We start from the raw sequence: 18,459 nt of genomic DNA, 5'->3' as shown, positions 1-18,459 counted from the left end.
GTAGCTAGAGTGCATCTCTCCAACCCTGGTGAAAATGCATGCAATCTCAGAATTTTAGCATCTTGCCTGCAGTATCCAAGTGTTCAACCCCCTGTATTCAACCTTATAAAATGTCTGCAAAACAGCTCCATGGCTATTCAAATATCCCAAAACATTCTTACAAAAGTGAAATACTGCGGATGCTGGAAATATGAAATAAAAACAAAATACTGGAAATACTCAGCAGGTTGTGCAGCATCTGTGGAGAGAGAAACAGAGTTAACGTTTCAGGTCGATGACCCTTCGTCAGAACTGGAAAAAGTTAGAGATGTAACAGATATTTAAGCAAGTGTAGGGGCAGGGAAAGTACAAAAGGGAAGGCCTGAGATAGGATGGAAGGCAGGAGAGATTAAAAGACAAAAGGAATGATGGTGCAAGGCAAAAGAAGATGGTAATGGGACAAGTTAAGAAACAAAAGATGACTCTAGATGAGGTGTAAATGGGAATGGCTGAATCATCAACAGCTGCCATGTGAAAAAAAATAGGGGCAGAGGTTATGGTCTGAAATTGTTGAACTCGATGTCGAGTCCAGAAGGCTGTAAAGTGCCTAATCGAAAGATGAGGTGCTGTTCCTCGAGCTTACGTTGAGCTTCATTGGAACAGTGTAAAAGGCCGAGGACGGAGAGATCAAAGTGGGAGTGGAGCGGAGTGGAGAATTAAAGTGACATATGACACATTCCCAAAACATTCAGTCTGCTTCATCAATTCCTACAATATAACCCGCACTCAAATAGATTTCCTCCCAGACTTTTGTTTTAAAAACATTCTGCCTTTCACTGTGTAAGATATTTACTACTTTAGCTCCAAACTTAACATTTCCCAACATTAAATATTTATCATTTTCCAGTTTTAGTTCAGGTTCTAATTGCTTGTAGATCTTTGAAAACATCCTGCTTTGCCACAAACTTCATGAAGAAAATGTATTATTTTGAACATTGAAGATCTCAGCTTGGCATCCTGATTTTTTTTGTTGGGGGTGGCGGGCGGCACGGGGAGGGTAGCCATGATGGTCACAATACTGCCTTACTAGAACCATGGCCATGGATAGATCACTTATTTCCTATTATCCAACCAATTCAGAAACCAAATTATTACTGGGAGTAAACAGGTCATCCAATTTTAAAAGGAATCATGCTTTTAAGTGGTAGACTGGCCCAATTATTTTATCAAGAATAGTCAACGGTAGTGCTAAATGGACCTCCTTCTACAGCCCCCATCCCCCCCCCCCGCAATATAGTTTGACATATCTTGAATTTACAGATAGGTAAGTTTTGCAATATTAGATGGGAGGTAGGATTGTCAACCCGCCAGGATTGCCCTGGAGTCTCTAGGAATTAAAGATCAATCTCTTGGACACATCTGCGAGCAACCCGGGAGAGCAATCAGAAGGACATTAATGAGGTTCCTTTTCATTGAACACTTGTGTTTATTATTTATAAAAATATGTGAGATGGGTAAAAAAAAGGCTTTGAATTTTGCTCAAGCAGAACGTTCAATTTATGAAGAAGCGACCACATTGTAAGACAACCATTTTAAATAATCTCTGCAATAATTTGTTTGCGAGGCAGAATAAAATAAATGATCTTGCTACGAGCAGTCACAATGTATGCCTCGGAAGTGAATGTTTCAATTCTTGCTCATCGGGTTTGCTTCATTCTGGCCCCTGCAAGTGACTAGAAAAGAATGGACTTCTGATGATCAATTTTTTAGGTTTTAGACACAATTTAGTTTTGCCCCCATCTAACCAGAAATGGTTATGAGACAATGGAGTTCTTTCCAGCTGAAAAACAAAGGTCACAGTGGCCCAAATCCCAATCTATACAGGCGTGCCGGACAAAAATATATAATGCCTAGCTTAATCACAATAAGACTCATTAATTAGAGTTTAAGCCTTTCGACGTTTCCCTGCAGCTACATCTTGTTCATGATATTTCGATACTGTCACATTAACTGGCCAATTACTGCACAAATCCATTGCAAGTGCAGCCCGAGGTGTCTGACACTGGCCATCAATTGAAAGGAATTACCCATCACAACAAAGCAGGAGTAAAATCAGCTAGAAAAAGCTGATTAATTATTCCTAATGGATGCACACAAAAATAAAACCAAAGGAGGAGGGAGGTGAGGAAATGGGGATACAAAGAGTAGAATGACTTTTTCATAATGCAAGTCTCAGATTTCAAATGTATGTTAATGTTAAGATACATTGTTTTCCTTTGTTCCCTTCACTAGAGTCACCAGCCAGCTTAAAAAAAGTCCTAATGACAGTAGACTGGTAAACTTAGGCATGGTTCAATATTTAACTAAATGCAAGTGACTGAGGAAACTAGTTTAGCTTTCAGCAACTTCAGTGAAGCATCAAACTAACCACGACAAGTGAAAGAGTTTTACTATTTCCAAGCAAAGACTTATTAGATTGATTCTTCTTAAAATGGTCTTGCAAAGACTAAAAAAAGACAGTGCCTACTAGCAAAATGTTGATTTCCTAAATGAAGTAATCCCCTAAATACAATGGACAATTAATTGAGCTCTCCCAGTTAGAAACATGGCCCTAGGGTCAGACTTCACTTGAAGTCAACCTGCACATGCCACATTATCAACAAGATTTAGTAAAAACAAACCCTGAATGTTTTTTCCCCTCTAATTGAAACAGATGCACTAACAGATGGGGGTAACAATATGATGGTAGGTCAAGTTGCACAGTTGCAGCAGCTAATTTCCTCTTCCCATTCGTCATATACACCTTGTTCATTAAGGAACCGTTAATGTGCTTCAGCAAAATACATTACACTCAGCAAATGTAGTTTCCCCATTGTCTTTTCCAATCAAGTTATTCATTATGAAGGACGTGCGAGCACACGACCCAACAGTGGCAGGCTAAGAGAGCACCCTCCCCAACATAAATTAACAACTTATTTAAACCAATCAGTATGGAAATTACATGTAACCTCTAGGTCCATGATTAGCACTGCATCAGTCAAAGGACTTCAATGTGGGTACTTCTGACAAAAAAAACCAAATTTTTGTCCCGCTCTAATCTTAAAAATAACTTGCTGATAAAACATTTTCATTTAGAGGGTTGTCACCATTAGACCTTCCCTGCTGGAGTTGTAGATGGCTGTTAATAAATGATTCAGTAATAAATGATTCATTGACATTTAGATTACACACTTGTGTTCCAATCATTTAATTTCTCTCTCTCTAAATAGAGTGAAATTGCCAGCACAACAATACAAACAGCCAATTTGCTCCATTTATGTTAGGGTGCACTGTTGAAGGCAGTCTGACTTTGTTACAAATACTGTGTTAGTGTGCTACCCCCTCAAACAACCACCTCAAGCTGACAAGAGGCATAATGCCAGCAGCAGCCTCTTTGATGCTATATAAGCCAATAACCACTATTTATTTCAGCTTGAAAACATAACCCTTGATTTAAGAGCTTCAGATCTATAGTATAATCTTGGCATTAGAAACATTAAAAATTAAGAAATTAATTGGGATAAATAACTTAAAATACAAATGTGAACCCAGCAATACTATCTCTCTGGTCCATCTGATTTTGTTCTTTAACCTTTTTGTGCTACTTAAGTAACTTAGTTCTTGAATTGAGTGTGAGGCTACCATTTCCTAAATGAGAAAACTAAAAACACAAGGGACATAATATAGTGTCTAGAAAAATGAAGATTACCTGTATCTTAATTAGACCAAGCAAATAGAGACCCAAAACCAAAACCAATCCCCTTTGTTTAAGATGGCACTTTTTTTCCTCCCATTCCTCAGCTCATGCTGGCATTCTTTCCCTGCCCATCAGTTCAAGACTGGCACTCTTTTCCACTTCCCCCTCAGTTCATGCTCGCCCTCATCTCTTGCCCACAGACCCCACAAAACGTTGCTCCCACCTTTTCCCCCCTTCTTCAGCACTGCTTCCAGCTTCTGCCTCATCCCTCCGGCATTCACTGCCATCTATTTCACCGCCTTCCATATCTCTTAAGTGGCACACCTACCAGAGTGCTGCAGCAAAGTGATTCTGGCTGCTGTATACTGTAGGCTGCAACTCACCGTTCTTACGAGAATTCCTGTTGGTGATAGCTGGAATTACCTTACAGCAAGACTTAGTGTACACCATAGTTAGGAGCAGTGCTGCTGGGAGGGGGACCTGGCCTGGTTAGATTTTTGCTAGTGAACACTGATAAACGACTTGGTTCAGAATGGAATACTAACACTTGGCATGTCTGCAAGGGTGGATTGGTTTTTAAACTCGGAACACTGACCTTTATAATTGTAAAAAAGCCCTATTAAAATGTTTTTTTTTAAATCTCAGTGACCAACAGGAGAGGAAAGAAGGGTTAGGAAGAGAAATAAGCCTCAAGTAAGAAGGAGCATCTGTCAGGAGTACACAAGACAAATCAGAGCAGGTACACATAAATCCATGAGATACACAGAGGTACACTCTAGAAGCTAGAGCACTGAAATCACTTAAAGTGGAGACTGACTGGTTGCAAATCTGCAGTTGTTGCAAAACTGTACAATACATGGATAGGGCTCGACTAGAACTGGTCAGAACTCAAACCAGCATCACTGATGTAGAGCTTATGAAATTGTTTTTAGCACAGAGGCCAATGAGCAGCATTTTGCAAAAGGATTTAGAGCAATGAGACTCTACTTCCTCCTCCTCCTCCTCCTCCAATAAATTCTGAAGGAATTACATGTGTAAATTGTTCTAAATCTTCCATTCCAAAACTATTTGTTGTTCAGTATATTAAGCTATCTTTAAGCACACAGACAAACAAGTACTATCCAGGGCCTTTGTAAACATGACTGTCTATTGTCCTGTATGATAATCCAAATTTACAAGGAAAGCCCTAGAGCTTACAGACCCAGGCTCTATCATGTTTACCCATTGTTCAATGCAGATAGGCCAACTGAAAAGGCGGTGCTTATAAATATTTGCATACATTGAATGCATTGATATTATTCTTTAGCTTCGCTCACAATTACAGGATTGTCATAAATTTTGAAACCTTCAGCTGATTTGCTCAAAAATTTAATTCTGTATTTCAGGTTTTAATTAAAAATAAGTGGCTTTCAGTGGCTGATGTATTAGAGCACTAACTCTGGTTAGATTGATCTTTTAAATATACACCAGTTCCCTTCACAGAATGCTAGACATGGAGTTTCACTGATTTTTCCCCAAAATATGACAGTAACACAGCTCAGGACAAAGGCAGAAGTCATTCAGACAATACAGTACTGCCGTCAGACCCAATACCATGTAGGTTTGTGTGTGGGTGACAGGACAACATTTTTCAAGATAGATATAAAGCTGCAGTGCCCCATAAATGGGAAATTTAAAGGGCATGCTTGCTTTCTCTGGAAGAAAAATATTGAGTACTTCTATTCTGATAAGCCTAGAAATATTTCATGTAGCCAGTGATTTTGTATAACTCAGCATGTAATTCACATCATCACTCGATAAGACTGCAAGTAAATATCAGTCTTCTGGTTGTCTGTCACTGCAATATTCACAATGTACTAATGTCAGGGCGAAACACAGTCCTAGAATCAGTCACCCAGAAACTAGCTGTACTGGCAAGTGATAAGCAGCCTCATTTTTATACATGTCAATGCATTTTTTTATAAAACGACTGACAAAGATGAACAGATGTACTTAGTACGAGATTGAAAAAGGATTTAATACATTTTAGTCGCCATTTCAAAATACCCTTTAAAAACCTGCATGGAGCATTTAGAGCTATAAACTACACTAATTGAACAATAAGCAAGAATGTTGAGACAATTAGCACAGCTGCCTTTGGCTTACATTTCACAATTTAAAGTGAACATACATTATATTTGTAAAGGGGTACTGTCACAAAGTTACAGGAATTAAAATGTGGAGGATAAACAAGCAGATCTTCAATGTGTCTTTTACATCAAATCCATGTCTTTGTTACCTCTAGACTTTACTATTCCAATACACTGCTGGCTGGCCTCCGGCGTTCTACCCAATGTAAACTTGAGGTCATCCGAAACTTGCTGCCCGTGTCCTAACTCACAATGGGCCAGAAATTCGGGTCCCCACGGGTGAGTACGCGTGCATGCATTGCAAACCGGAACTTCCGTTCCCTTAAAAGGAAGGGGTTCACGGGTCGAACGCGTGCGCCGGAGAGGCAGCGCGTAGGCCTGGAAGTTCCATTTTTTTTTTTTTTTTTTTCAAGGTTTCTCCGGGAGGGTAAGTCTCCAGGAGCTACGGTTCTAAAAAGCAGTCGCAAGGCCTGCTTTTACCAAGGTAAGTGGTGAATTAAGTAAAACTAAAACATTTTTTCCACAGATTTATTATTTTTAAATACTTTAAAGGTAAGCTTATTTTTAGCCCTGTTAGAAACTAATTAATTTTTTCAAAAATTTAAATTAGTTTAATAGTTATTTTATGTAATTTAGAGTTATTTTAAGTGTGATTTAAAAAAAATTTAGTTGAAGTTTGTTAGGTTTTGGGGCTGAACTGTATTCATGGATTTGGTGGGTCTTCCGGTCAAATCTATGAATACAGATTCCCTGCTAACATTGGCTCTCCATGGCCCACATGATCCCAGGGGACGTTTTGAACTAACTGCACCCCTGGGATATGCAAGCACTGCGCGCCGGCAGTTGGAGCAGGTCCAGGATCAGAATCCCATGCGGGCCCACAACACAATGGCCGGCACGCTAGGTAAGTGCAGGTCAGAGGCTTGCACCCACGGGAAGCCTCCGACCCGAATTTCTGGGCTATTAAGTTGGAGTGGCTAGCCAGAGTCCGAAACTAGAGTCTTAATCTTAAATAAAGCCAATTACATAAGTATGAGGGGCGAGTAGGCCAAGGTAGATTTGGAAAAATAGATTTAAAAAGGTATGGCAGTAGGTAAGCAGTGGCTAGCATTTAAAGAAATATTTCATAATTCTCAACAAAAATACATTCCATTGAGGAAAAACTCCATGGGAAAAGTGATCCATCCGTGGCTAACTAAAGAAGTTAAGGATAGCAATAGATTGAAAGAAGCTTATAATGTTGCGAAGAATACTAGAAAGCCTGAAGATTGGGAAGAGTTTCAGAAACCAGCAAAGGGTGACCAAAAAACTGATTAAGGGAAAAAATAGAATGAGAGAAAACTAGCATGAAATATAAAAAGACTAAGAGCTTCTACAAGTATGTAAAAAGGGAATAGCAGCAAAAGTAAATGTTGGTCCTTTAAAGGCTGAGACAGGAGAAATTATTATGGGGAATAAGGAAATTGCAGAAGCGTTAAACAAATATTTTGTATTTGAAGACACAAAAAGCATACCAAAAATAGTAGGGAACCAAGGGTCGAATGAGGGTGAGGAACTTAACGTAATTAATGTAAGTAGAGAAAAAGTAATAGAGAAACTAATGGGACTAAAAGCAGACAAATCCCCTAGACCGGACAGCCTACATCCTAGGGTTTTTAAAAGAGGTGGCTGCAGATAGTGGATGCATTGGTTGTGATCTTCCAAAATTCCCTAGATTCTAGAACAGTCCCAGCAAATTGGAATGTAGCAAATGTAACACCGCTATTCAAGAAAGGAGGGAAGAGAGAAAACAGGGAACTACTGGCCAGTTAGCCTGACATGTCATCGGGAAAATGCTGGAATCCATTGGTAAGGAAGTGGTATCAGGGCACTTAGAAAATCATAGCATGATTAGGCAGAGTCAACATGGATTTAGGAAAGGGAAATCGTGTTTGACAAATTGAGTTTTTTTAAGGATGTAACTAGCAGGGTAGATAAAGGGGAACCAGTATATTTGGATTTCCAAAAGGTATTGGATAAGGTGCCACATTAAAGGTTATTACACAAGATAAGGGCTCATGGGGTTGGGGAAAATATAGCAGCACAGATAGAGGATTGGTTAACGGACAGAACAGAGAGTAGGGATAAATGGGTCTTTTTCAGGTTGGCAGGCTGTAAATAGTGGGGTGCCGCAAGGATCAGTGCCGGGGCCTCAGCTATTTACAATCTATATTAATGACCTAGATGAAGGGACCGAGTGTAATGTATCCAGGTTTGCTGATGATACAAAGCTAGGTGGGACTGCAAGCTGTGAGGAGAACACAAAGAGTCTGCAAAGGGATATAGAAAGACTAAGTGAGTGGGCAGTAAGGTGGCAGATGGAGTATAATGTAGGGAAATGTGAGGTTATTCAATTTGGTAGGAAGAATAGAAAAACAGAATATTTTTTACATTGTGAGAAACTTTCAAATGTTGGTGTTCAGAGATTTGGGTGTCCTCGTGCAAGAAACACAGAAAGCTAGCATGCAGGTACAGCAAGCAATAAGGAAGGCAAATGGCATGTTGGCTTTTATTGCAAGGGGGTTGGAATAGAAGAGTAAGGAAATCTTGCTACAATTGTACAGGACCTTGGTGAGACCACACCTGGAGTACTGTGCACAGTTTTGGTCTCCTTATCTCTGGAAGGATATACTTGCCTTGGAGGTAGTGCAACTGAGGTTCACTAGATTAATTCATGGGATGAGAGGGCTGTCCTATGATGAGATTGTGTAGAATGGGCCTATACTCAAGCAGCTGGTACCGGACCCAATCGGACAGAAGGCTGGCATGCGTGAACAGTTCTCTGGCTTCCAGCCTCTCCCTAGAACCTCCGATGGTGAGCGTGTGATCTCACTCAAAAGAGCGTTCGAACAGCCCAACTTCTCTTTACAACTTCTGTTCGGCTTTCCCCTCCACCGTCTGTGTGGGCAAGCCCTTGGGGTGTTACTTTTATTCTCTTTTTAGGAGTGGGCCTGAGGCCAAGTTATTGACAAGACCATTTAACCTATAGAGGTTCCTCTAAAACCTCATCAACCAATGGGGCGTCGAGTTCTTTGTCTCAATTCTTGGATGAAAGCCCTCCCCAAAACCTCATTCAATTTGTCTTACTGTTTAATCTTTCTGAAGGTTCTTCCTTTGGAATTCGTGTCTTATCTCTCGACTCTATCCTCCTTGGCCCAGCAAGTACAAGGCCCAGCCCTGAACCTCTTAATCATGGCCCCAGCCAGAGCGGTCACACATTAGCCAGTCGCTATCTCACCTTCATCTAGCAAATGGCCCATTCTAAGATGGATACCTTAGCCACCTCAAATTCCTTTCATTCTATGCCTTTTCCTAATTAACATTTAATTATCTTCTCAAGCAGTTCTGCTAAACAAACTCCAAATTCTCTCTGTAGAGATTATAATATGGTTATTAGTAATAATGGAAGAAACATAGGTTGGGCCTACACTGGCCAAATTAAAGATACATTAACAAAGTCAAAACCCTAACTTACAAACAACAGATAACAAGCCTGGCAGGGCCATCCTATGGCCCCCCATGTGGAATGTTTATGCCTCACCTAATTTAACTGATTAAAAAGACTGTCTCAAATTCTAATGCAAGCTTTCCAGGAAAACAAAACTTATCGTTTAAACACCCCTAGTTTCTAACATGTCCCATTCACCCATCACCCCGTGTACTTGCTGATCTACATTGGCTCCTAGTTAAGCAATGTGTTGATTTTAAAATTTTCATCCTCATTTTCAAATACCTCCATGGCCTCGCCCCTCCCACCTTATAACCCTCCAAGATCACTGTACTTCTCTAATTCTGCCCTCGTGAGCATTCCTGATTTTAATCACGTAACCATGGTGGCCATGCATTCAGCTGGCTAGACCGCAAACTCTGGAATTCCATTCCTAAACCTCTCCACCTCATTATCTCTCTTTACTCCCTTAAAGAAAGACTTGCATTTATATAGCGTCTTTCACGACCACCGAACATCTCAAAGCGCTTTACAGCCAATTAAGTATTTTTTTGAAGTGTAGTCACTGTTGTAATGTGGGAAACGTGGCAGCAAATTAGCACACAGCAAACTCCCACAAACAGCAACGTGATAATGACCAGATAATCTGTTTTTTTGTTATGTTGGTTGAGAGATAAATATTGGCCAGGACACCAAGGATAACTTCCCTGCTCTTCAAAATTGTGCCATGGGCTTTTTACGTCCACCTGATAGCGCAGACGGGGCCTCGGTTTAACGTCTCATCCGAAAGACGACACCGCCAACGCTCCTTAAAACCTACCTCTTTGACCAAGTTTTTGGTCACCTGCCTTAATTTCTCCTTATGTGGTTGTGTGTCAAATTTTGTTTTATAACGCTGTGAAGTTTCACTACATTAAGAGGTGCTATATAAATACAAGTTGTTGTAGTACAAGTACAATACTTCCTTAAATAATAAATTTAAGTAAACTTCAGGTAAAAACTCAACTATTATGTTGAAATACCAGAAAAAAAATACACACACACAGTTAATGGATATAGTCTGCAGAGTCAGGATTAAAACAAATCAGTTGTAACAATGAGGATTCCCAAACAAGTCAGTTTAAAAAAAGACACATGAAGATCTTCCCTCACCATCCAACACCAACAAAAAAAAGGTTTCTGTAGACATTTGCAAAGATGTGAGAAACTACAGGTCTTCAGTTGAGCTGGCCGATAGAATAAAAAAGGGACAGTGCCAGAAAATTCATCCACATGGATCCAGAACTGAATCTGTATTTCGGCACTCTTGTCGACATTTAAAAAGAAGTCACTTAAACATTCCTAACCCACTTGTAATTTTGGATCACACTCGAGAGGCCTTGCATCTTCTACTTGTATACATAGGCAACATAAAATGAAAGAATTAGCTGCTCATTTGCCATAAGCTTGGCACAGGCCATCTTACTGTAGTCCTCTGTACACCAGCTACTTGGAGAAGAGTTAATAGGAACTTGAGCCTTCTCACTTACACAGAGGTAAGAGTGATGAAAATTTTGGCTTAAAAATCTAGAATGGCCCATTAGGTCAGATTGGCCAACAGCAGCTAAACATAATAGGTTACCTATTCCACAACATTTTCCACTGGCTGCTTACTGGCCAGTAGACTGGCAAAACTGATATAGATTCCACAGGTTATAAATGCCCTTTAAATTTTCCATCCCTTTTGTTTGAAGGCAACCAAAGAGAAGTGTGAAATAATAGTACAGCCTTAAGATAATATTCACAACATTACTCAAATACCCACACTAATCACAGAAAGCCAGTTTTGGAATATGATTCCCAAGGGAATTGAGATCACTAGAATTGTGGAAGTAACCCTAGCACCACCCAAAAAAAGCCCAAAATCTTTGAAAGATGGGTTGACCATATGATGAGCAGTCCGATAGCACGTTCCCTGTAATTGATCTCTAAAACTGGCTCTCTGAAACATTACAAGCCCTATAAATGTGTCAAGGATGGAGGTGGGGAGAACAAACGCAAATATACCCAAAGCGGTTACTACCATAAGTGTTGCATAATAAGAATCTTTATTAGTTATTTATTTTGAGTTTATTAAAAATGGAACACATTTATCAACAGCTGCATTTTAATGCAGTTACACAAGTTGAAATTCACTGAGCAATTCCACATTCCCAACAATCAGAATTAAATATGGGATATAATCAATTCCCAAGTAGTTAAAGCAGTGAATAAATAATCTGTCAATAGCACTTGGTGCCCTTATGGTAAACCAGTAAAGATTGTTACAATGCCAGCCGGTTATTAATCCTCACTTAAGATTTCTCTCAAGTGACAATGTTATCACTTCACACCTCAGCAGTGCTAAAAGCCCATCTTCAATATCCCAGTAGAAAGAAACCCATTATAACATCCTCCCGCCACAGTTCAGGATGATCACAATCGTGTAATTAGCCAATCTGCTCACAAAGACAAAGCTCATCATTGTCAACCCATCAGATTTACTTACTTTGCTGGTTCACACCGCTTTGGCTTGGAGTTACCTGTTAGATACTGAACAAGATAGACCAAATCAATGCGATCATCACTAACTGGGTTTGATACCAGCGTGCTTTATCTGAATCCTATGGCTTGAGATCTAAATGGCCAAAATAACATCCATAGCAATTCAAACCATTAGCAAGCCAAAATTATGTAGGATTGATTTACCATGTAATCTCTTCCAAATTTAAGAAATCATTTCTACAGTTGGTTTTTCCTTCACAATTCTGCTTTTAGAAATCAGCTTATTGACAGTTGCTTACAATACCACTGGCCAGATCTTTTCAATCCAGCTTTTAAACACGTGGGGCAAGAATGTTACGATGGAGACTTCAATTGATCACAACATATATTTTCGTAGAAAGAGATGTTTTAAAATTTTGAAATCATTACAAAGCAGATTTATTTTTCAACAAGAAAAAGTGGTTCATAGAGAAACTTTTTGTTAAACCTATTAGAATGGGACCTTGGCAACTCTTCCAAGCTGACCACTGACATATCCAGTCTACTGGGAAATATATAGGGTAGGACAAAGGCTTAGTTTAGTGTCAGATTAAACCACGATTACACTCCAAGGATATGGTGTGGAGATGCCGGTGTTGGACTGGGGTGGACAAATGTAAGAAATCACAACACCAGGTTATAGTCCAACAGCTTTATTTGAAATCACAAGCTTTCGGAGTGCTGCTCCTTCGTCAGGTGAAGTGGAGAGATGCATAAAAACACAGCTTATATAGTCAGAGAATAATGTCAGATGTTTACAGGTAATCTTTCTAACTGCCATTTATCACACCTCGGCAGAGAGATAATCACAGCAATCAAAAGGTGTAAATGGTGTCCAAACAGGTCAGTCAGGAAAACATTACATCAAAGAACAATGAGGTGGGGTCACAAGGGGTCAAATGTTGCAGGTGCTGGGGTCTGTATGAAAGCCAAAAAAAGACAAAACATTTTTTTTGCTGGAAATCACAGCAGGTCCGGCCGTATCGGTGTGGAAAGAACAAGCCAACGACGACTCGAGTCTGGATGACCCTACGTCAGGTGGGGTTACATGTAGCGTGACATGAACCCAAGATCCCGGTTGAGGCCGTCCTCATGGGTGCGGAACTTGGCTATCAGTTTCTGCTCGACGATTTTGCGTTGTCGTGTCTCGAAGGCCGCCTTGGAGAATGCTTACCCGAAGATCGGAGGCTGAAAGTCCTTGACTGCTGAAGTGTTTCCCGACTGGGAGGGAACACTCCTGCCTGGCGATTGTTGCGTGGTGTCCGTTCATCCGTTGTCGCAGTGTCTGCGTGGTCTCGCCGATGTATCATGCTCCGGGGCATCCTTTCCTGCAACGTATGAGGTAGACAACATTGGCCGAGTCACATGAGTATGTACCTGGTGGGTGGTGTCCTCACGTGTGATGATGGTATCTGTGTTCATGATCTGGCATGTCTTGCAGAGGTTGCTGTGGCAGGGTTGTGTGGTGTCATGGTCGCTGTTCTCCTGAAAGCTGGGCAATTTGCTGCGAACGATGGTCTGTTTGAGGTTAGGCGGCTGTTTGAAGGTGAGTAGTGGAGGCGTGGGGATGGCCTTAGCGAGGTGTTCGTCATCATCAATGACATGTTGAAGTCTACGAAGAACATGGCATAGTTTCTCCGCTCCGGGGAAGTACTGGACGACGAAGGGTACTCTGTTGGTTGTGTCCCGTGTTTGTCTTCTGAGGAGGTCTATGCGATTTTTCACTGTGGCCCGTCGGAACTGTCGATCGACAAGTCAAGCGTCATATCCCGTTCTTACGAGGGCATCTTTCAGCGTCTGTAGGTGTCCATCGTGTTCCTCCTCGTCTGAGCAGATCCTGTGTATTCGCAGGGCTTGTCCATAGGGGATGGCTTCTTTAACGTGGTTAGGGTGGAAGCTGGAGAAGTGGAGCATCGTGAGGTTGTCCGTGGGCTTGCGGTAGAGTGAAGTGCGGAGGTGTCCGTCTTTGATGGAGATTCGTGTGTCCAAGAATGAAACCGATTCTGAGGAGTAGTCCATGGTGAGTTTGATGGTGGGATGGAACTTGGTGTCATCGTGTAGTCTTTTCAGTGATTCTTCGCCGTGGGTCCATAGGAAGAAAATGTCGATGTATCTGGTGTATAGCGTTGGTTGGAGGTCCTGTGCAGCGAAGAAGTCTTGCTTGAACTTGTGCATGAAGATGTTGGCGTATTGGGGTGCGAATTTGGTCCCCATGGCTGTTCCGCAAGTTTGGGTAAAGAACTGGTTGTCGAAGGTGAAGACATTGTGGTCAAGGATGAAGCGGATGAGTTTGGCTGTTGTTGGTGTTGAGTACTGAGGCTGTCGCAGCGATGCCATCATCATGGGGGATACTGGTGTAGAGTGCAGAGACGTCCATCGTGGCGAGGAGTGTTCCTGGTTCAACTGGTCCGTGGGTGCTGAGTTTCTGTAAGAAGTCTGTAGTGTCACGACAGAAGCTGGGGGTTCCCTGTACGATGGGTTTCAGGATGCCCTCGACGTATCCACAGAGGTTCTCACACAGGGTTCCATTGCCTGATACGATAGGACGTCTGGGTGTGTTGGCTTTGTGTATCTTTGGGAGGCAGTAGAAGTCTCCCACGCAGGGAATACATGGGATGAGGACACGTAGGATGCTTTGAAGGTCTGGAGCAAAGGTCTTGATCAGTCTGTTGAGTTGGCGGGTGTGTTCTTTGGTCGGATCTGCGGGTAACTGTCTGTAGTGTTCCTGGTTGTCTAGTTGTCGGTATGCTTTTTTGCAATAGTCCGTTCTGTTCTGTATGACGATGGCTCCTCCTTTGTCTGCTGGGTTGATGACGATGTTGCGGTTGGTCTTGAGAGCGTGGATGGCGTTGCGTTGTGCTCGGGTGACATTCTGGACTGTCTTGTGAGTGCGGCTGATGAATCTGGCGTTGATGCATCTCCTGACAGCTTGAGCATACATGTCAAGCTTAGGGCAGTGACCCTCCGGAGGGGTCCAATTTGACTCTTTCTTCTTCGGTTGCTGCACTGCAGATCCCTCTGTCTGCTGGTCCGGATCACTGATTGTCTCATTGGGTTCGCTGCTGACATCTTGGGATTTGTGGACCTGCTGTGATTTCCAGCAAAAAAATGTTTTTTGTCCTTTTTTTTGGTTTTCATACAGACCCCAGCATCTGCAACATTTGACCCCTTGTGACCCCACCTCATTGTTCTTTGATGTAATGTTTTCCTGACTGACCTGTTTGGACACCATTTACACCTTTGATTGCTGTGATTATCTCTCTGCCGAGGTGTGATAAATGGCAGTTAGAAAAATTACCTGTAAACATCTGACATTATTCTCTGACTATATAAGCTGTGTTTTTATGCATCTCTCCACTTCACCTGACGAAGGAGCAGCGCTCCGAAAGCTTGTGATTTCAAATAAAGCTGTCGGACTATAACCTGGTGTTGTGTGATTTCTTACATTACTCCAAGGATACTACTCAGTGTAAAACTATTGACTAGAGACTTTTTAACCAAAATATATATATTTAAAAAAAATTTTATGGTGAAAGTTAGCATTTTATTTACCACCCTCCCCCACCTAAATATGTAGATGCAGGATTCAACCCTACCCGGTCTTGAGAGGACAAGCTTTTGACCAGACTGAAGTGGTGCAAGAGGCCACTTAATCACAACAGAGGAGGAGATTGTGGCAGGACAAGTTGCGAGAGGCAGAGGGAAAACCAGGAATTCTAGCTGGGAAACAGGGAGCCTGGTGACTGGCCATCTCACAGGCAGCAAAAATGTGAAATAAATATGTAATTACAATCATTCTCACTTCCTATAATCCTCAGATTTCTGCGCTCCTCCAATTCTGGCCTCCTGCCCATCACTCCACCATTGGCAGCTATGCCTTCAGCTGCCTATACCCAAAGCTCTGGAATTCCCTATCTAAACTTCTATGCCTCTCCTCCTTAAAACCTACCCTCATCCTCCCAAAAATCACTGTGTGGCTCGGTGTCAAATTATGCTTGATAACACTCCTTTTAAGCACCTTGCGATGTTTTACTATGTTAAAAGGCATGATGTAATTTCAAGATGTTGTTGGGAAATTACATAATTTGGTGAGTGTCAACATTTTTCAATCGGCAGGAAGAGAAATCCATTTGCAATGACTTTAAAATCCAGGAGAAAAATCAATAAAACACCTCCCCAACCTCCCCCTTTCTACTGTCCCCATGGACCACCTCTGGCTGAATAAACTGCTCCGAGCTACCAATCTTCTGCGCACCCCCCCCCCCCCCCGCACAATGAATCATCCTGAAGCTTAAACTTACCATGGCCTCTTCTGGTCACTCTGCTGCCGGTCAGGTCTCCCACTGGGACAGGCCGCCCCACCTCCCCGCTCCCCTAAAAGTGTTGCAGTGCCAAGGACATCAGGCCGTGACTTTTACATTTCAATTAGATCCCCGCCTTCCTGTAGAGGGAACCTCGGGTGACTTGAGAATCAGCAAAGCGAAAGTGGTCCTAGGAGGGAACTGTGCGACTTTGGGCTAGTAAGTTGACATGCTAGATTTGAACCCCTTCTATATACGGTTCCTGCCCGGTGGGGTGGGTGGGTGGGTGTGGGAGAGAGATTAAAAACTCATCAGTTTTCAAATTAGTTCATTTGGCAAAGTCGTTAACTATAGAAAAATCAGAGCTACCTGGGCATCAGTGACTAAATTCTACATGTGACCTTTCACGAATATAAATCTCTGCCTCGAAGTGTTGCTCTACGGGCTACTTTCTGGAGATTGTAATATGTACTCATGCATCTCTAAGGTAGTGGAAGAATTGGTTTTTCTTAGATAAATTAAACATTAGTTCTGCATAGTTAACTCAGCCTTAATTCTGTTGATTGTTGGACCACTTAATGCTAAGATTTTGCCAGGATTCATCCAATAAAATCTTCAACTTTGATTTCCCTCCCACCTGTTTACAGTTCAGTTTTTGCTGATATTAGCACATTTCCAGTAGAAATGCAACACAAATGAAATGTAGCCAATGATAAATAGATGTTCCATTCATACTATCCTTGAACTTCAGAAGTGTTGAAATAGCACAGAAAAGATAATAATCTATGAGTTACAACCGCACAGTTCTTTTCATAGTGAACGTATTGTGATAATTTGAAGTTCTGGTCAGTTCAGTATCATTTGACAGGCAGGGCTTTTCAGCTCATAACAAATAGCTTAAGGTATTAGCAAAATGTTACCTTAAAAATTAAAAAATAACTTCACATTCCCCAGCAAGTCATACAAGTTGCCTTTCACTTTTCTCCAGAGATAATTGGTCCCAATTCTGAGAATCGGCAATGTACCAAATTAATTTATGGGGCCATCGTAGCCAGATACATCGTCCACCCCAATTCAGCAGCAAATGATGGAGCTTCAAACAATTTTAACCTCATCATTAGATAGAAAAATATATAGAAGATAGACATTCAAATCATTATGAACTGCACCAAAATAAAACCAGTTTGATTCAGACTGAACCCTCAAAAATCACACCAATGGAGTAATGAATTACGAAAATAATTGTTTTTATAATGGTGGAATGGGCTCTTATCAAAGGGTTCTCCTTTTATTCTTCCTTGACTTTTCCTATCTAATCATCAGAGATAGACACTTTTTGCAATGCCAACTTCAACAGTTTTCCTTTTTGTAGAACACCAGCAGTGTTGATGATAGCAATAAGCATGTGTTCACTCTACACCTTCAGTTAAGTTCACATGAATTGAAGAATTTTTAGGCCCAATAAACTTATCCCTTTTTGATAAATCACCCCACCTGCCAACCTTCTCCCCTTCTCCCCATCTCCCTTTTCTCCAGAAGTGCATCCAATGGAATCTTGAAGTCATTATTATTGATGCTACAATAGGCTTGCCTAGTCATTTAAGCCACTACAAGGAATACATTCTATCCTACTTGCCAACTTGGTTCAGCAGTAGTACTCTATCTTCTGACTCAGAGGCTGCGGGTTCAAGACCCGCTCCAGCCCTGAAGCACATAATCCAAGTTAACACTTTTGTTCACTATTGATGGAGTACTATATTATCAGAGGCATTAGGCAGAGGGTCCATCCACTTGTTCAGATAAATGTAAAAGATCCATGGAACTACTTGAGGAGCAGTGAAGTAAGGTATTAAAATTGAGCATAACAGGGCATGTTTAATAGAACTCAATTGCAGCCACAGAATGTTTAAAGATGAAGTGTACTAATTATTTGTATGTTTAATTGCAGAAATGACCCTACCAGTTTAGAGAGATGAAACTTACAAAAGGAAACACTGGCATAACCCAGTTCTGGAGAAACGAAACTTAGTAGGGGCCAGGGGGGGGGGGGGGGGGATGACTCATTTCCCAGAAATCAGCAGACCTGCATGTCTCCTTCAGGGGGAAATGAAACTTATCTTATAGGTTATTCTGTATGAATTAGACACTCCTAGATAGTGATTAATGTATAGACTTTTAAATTGATTGGATCTCTGAGGAGGGAGGGCTTGCAAAATGTGTATAACTGTGTGGACTTTGAGAAGCTTGTTAGAGTTCGATTCAGAC

At 41.4% G+C, this 18,459-nt stretch overlaps 1 protein-coding gene across 1 annotated transcript in view; it reads right to left on the bottom strand.

The window, feature by feature from the left end:
• Window positions 1–18,459, bottom strand: part of LOC147108646 (cadherin-4-like) — a 735,941-nt gene that overhangs the window by 708,052 nt on the left and 9,430 nt on the right. The gene's annotated exons all lie outside the window — the stretch shown is intronic.

Source organism: Somniosus microcephalus, chromosome 13 (assembly GCF_052327205.1).
Source record: "Somniosus microcephalus isolate GS21.2 chromosome 13, FLI_Smic_1.0, whole genome shotgun sequence".
Taxonomy (NCBI): domain Eukaryota; kingdom Metazoa; phylum Chordata; class Chondrichthyes; order Squaliformes; family Somniosidae; genus Somniosus; species Somniosus microcephalus.
This window is presented reverse-complemented; position numbering and strand designations above follow the sequence as displayed.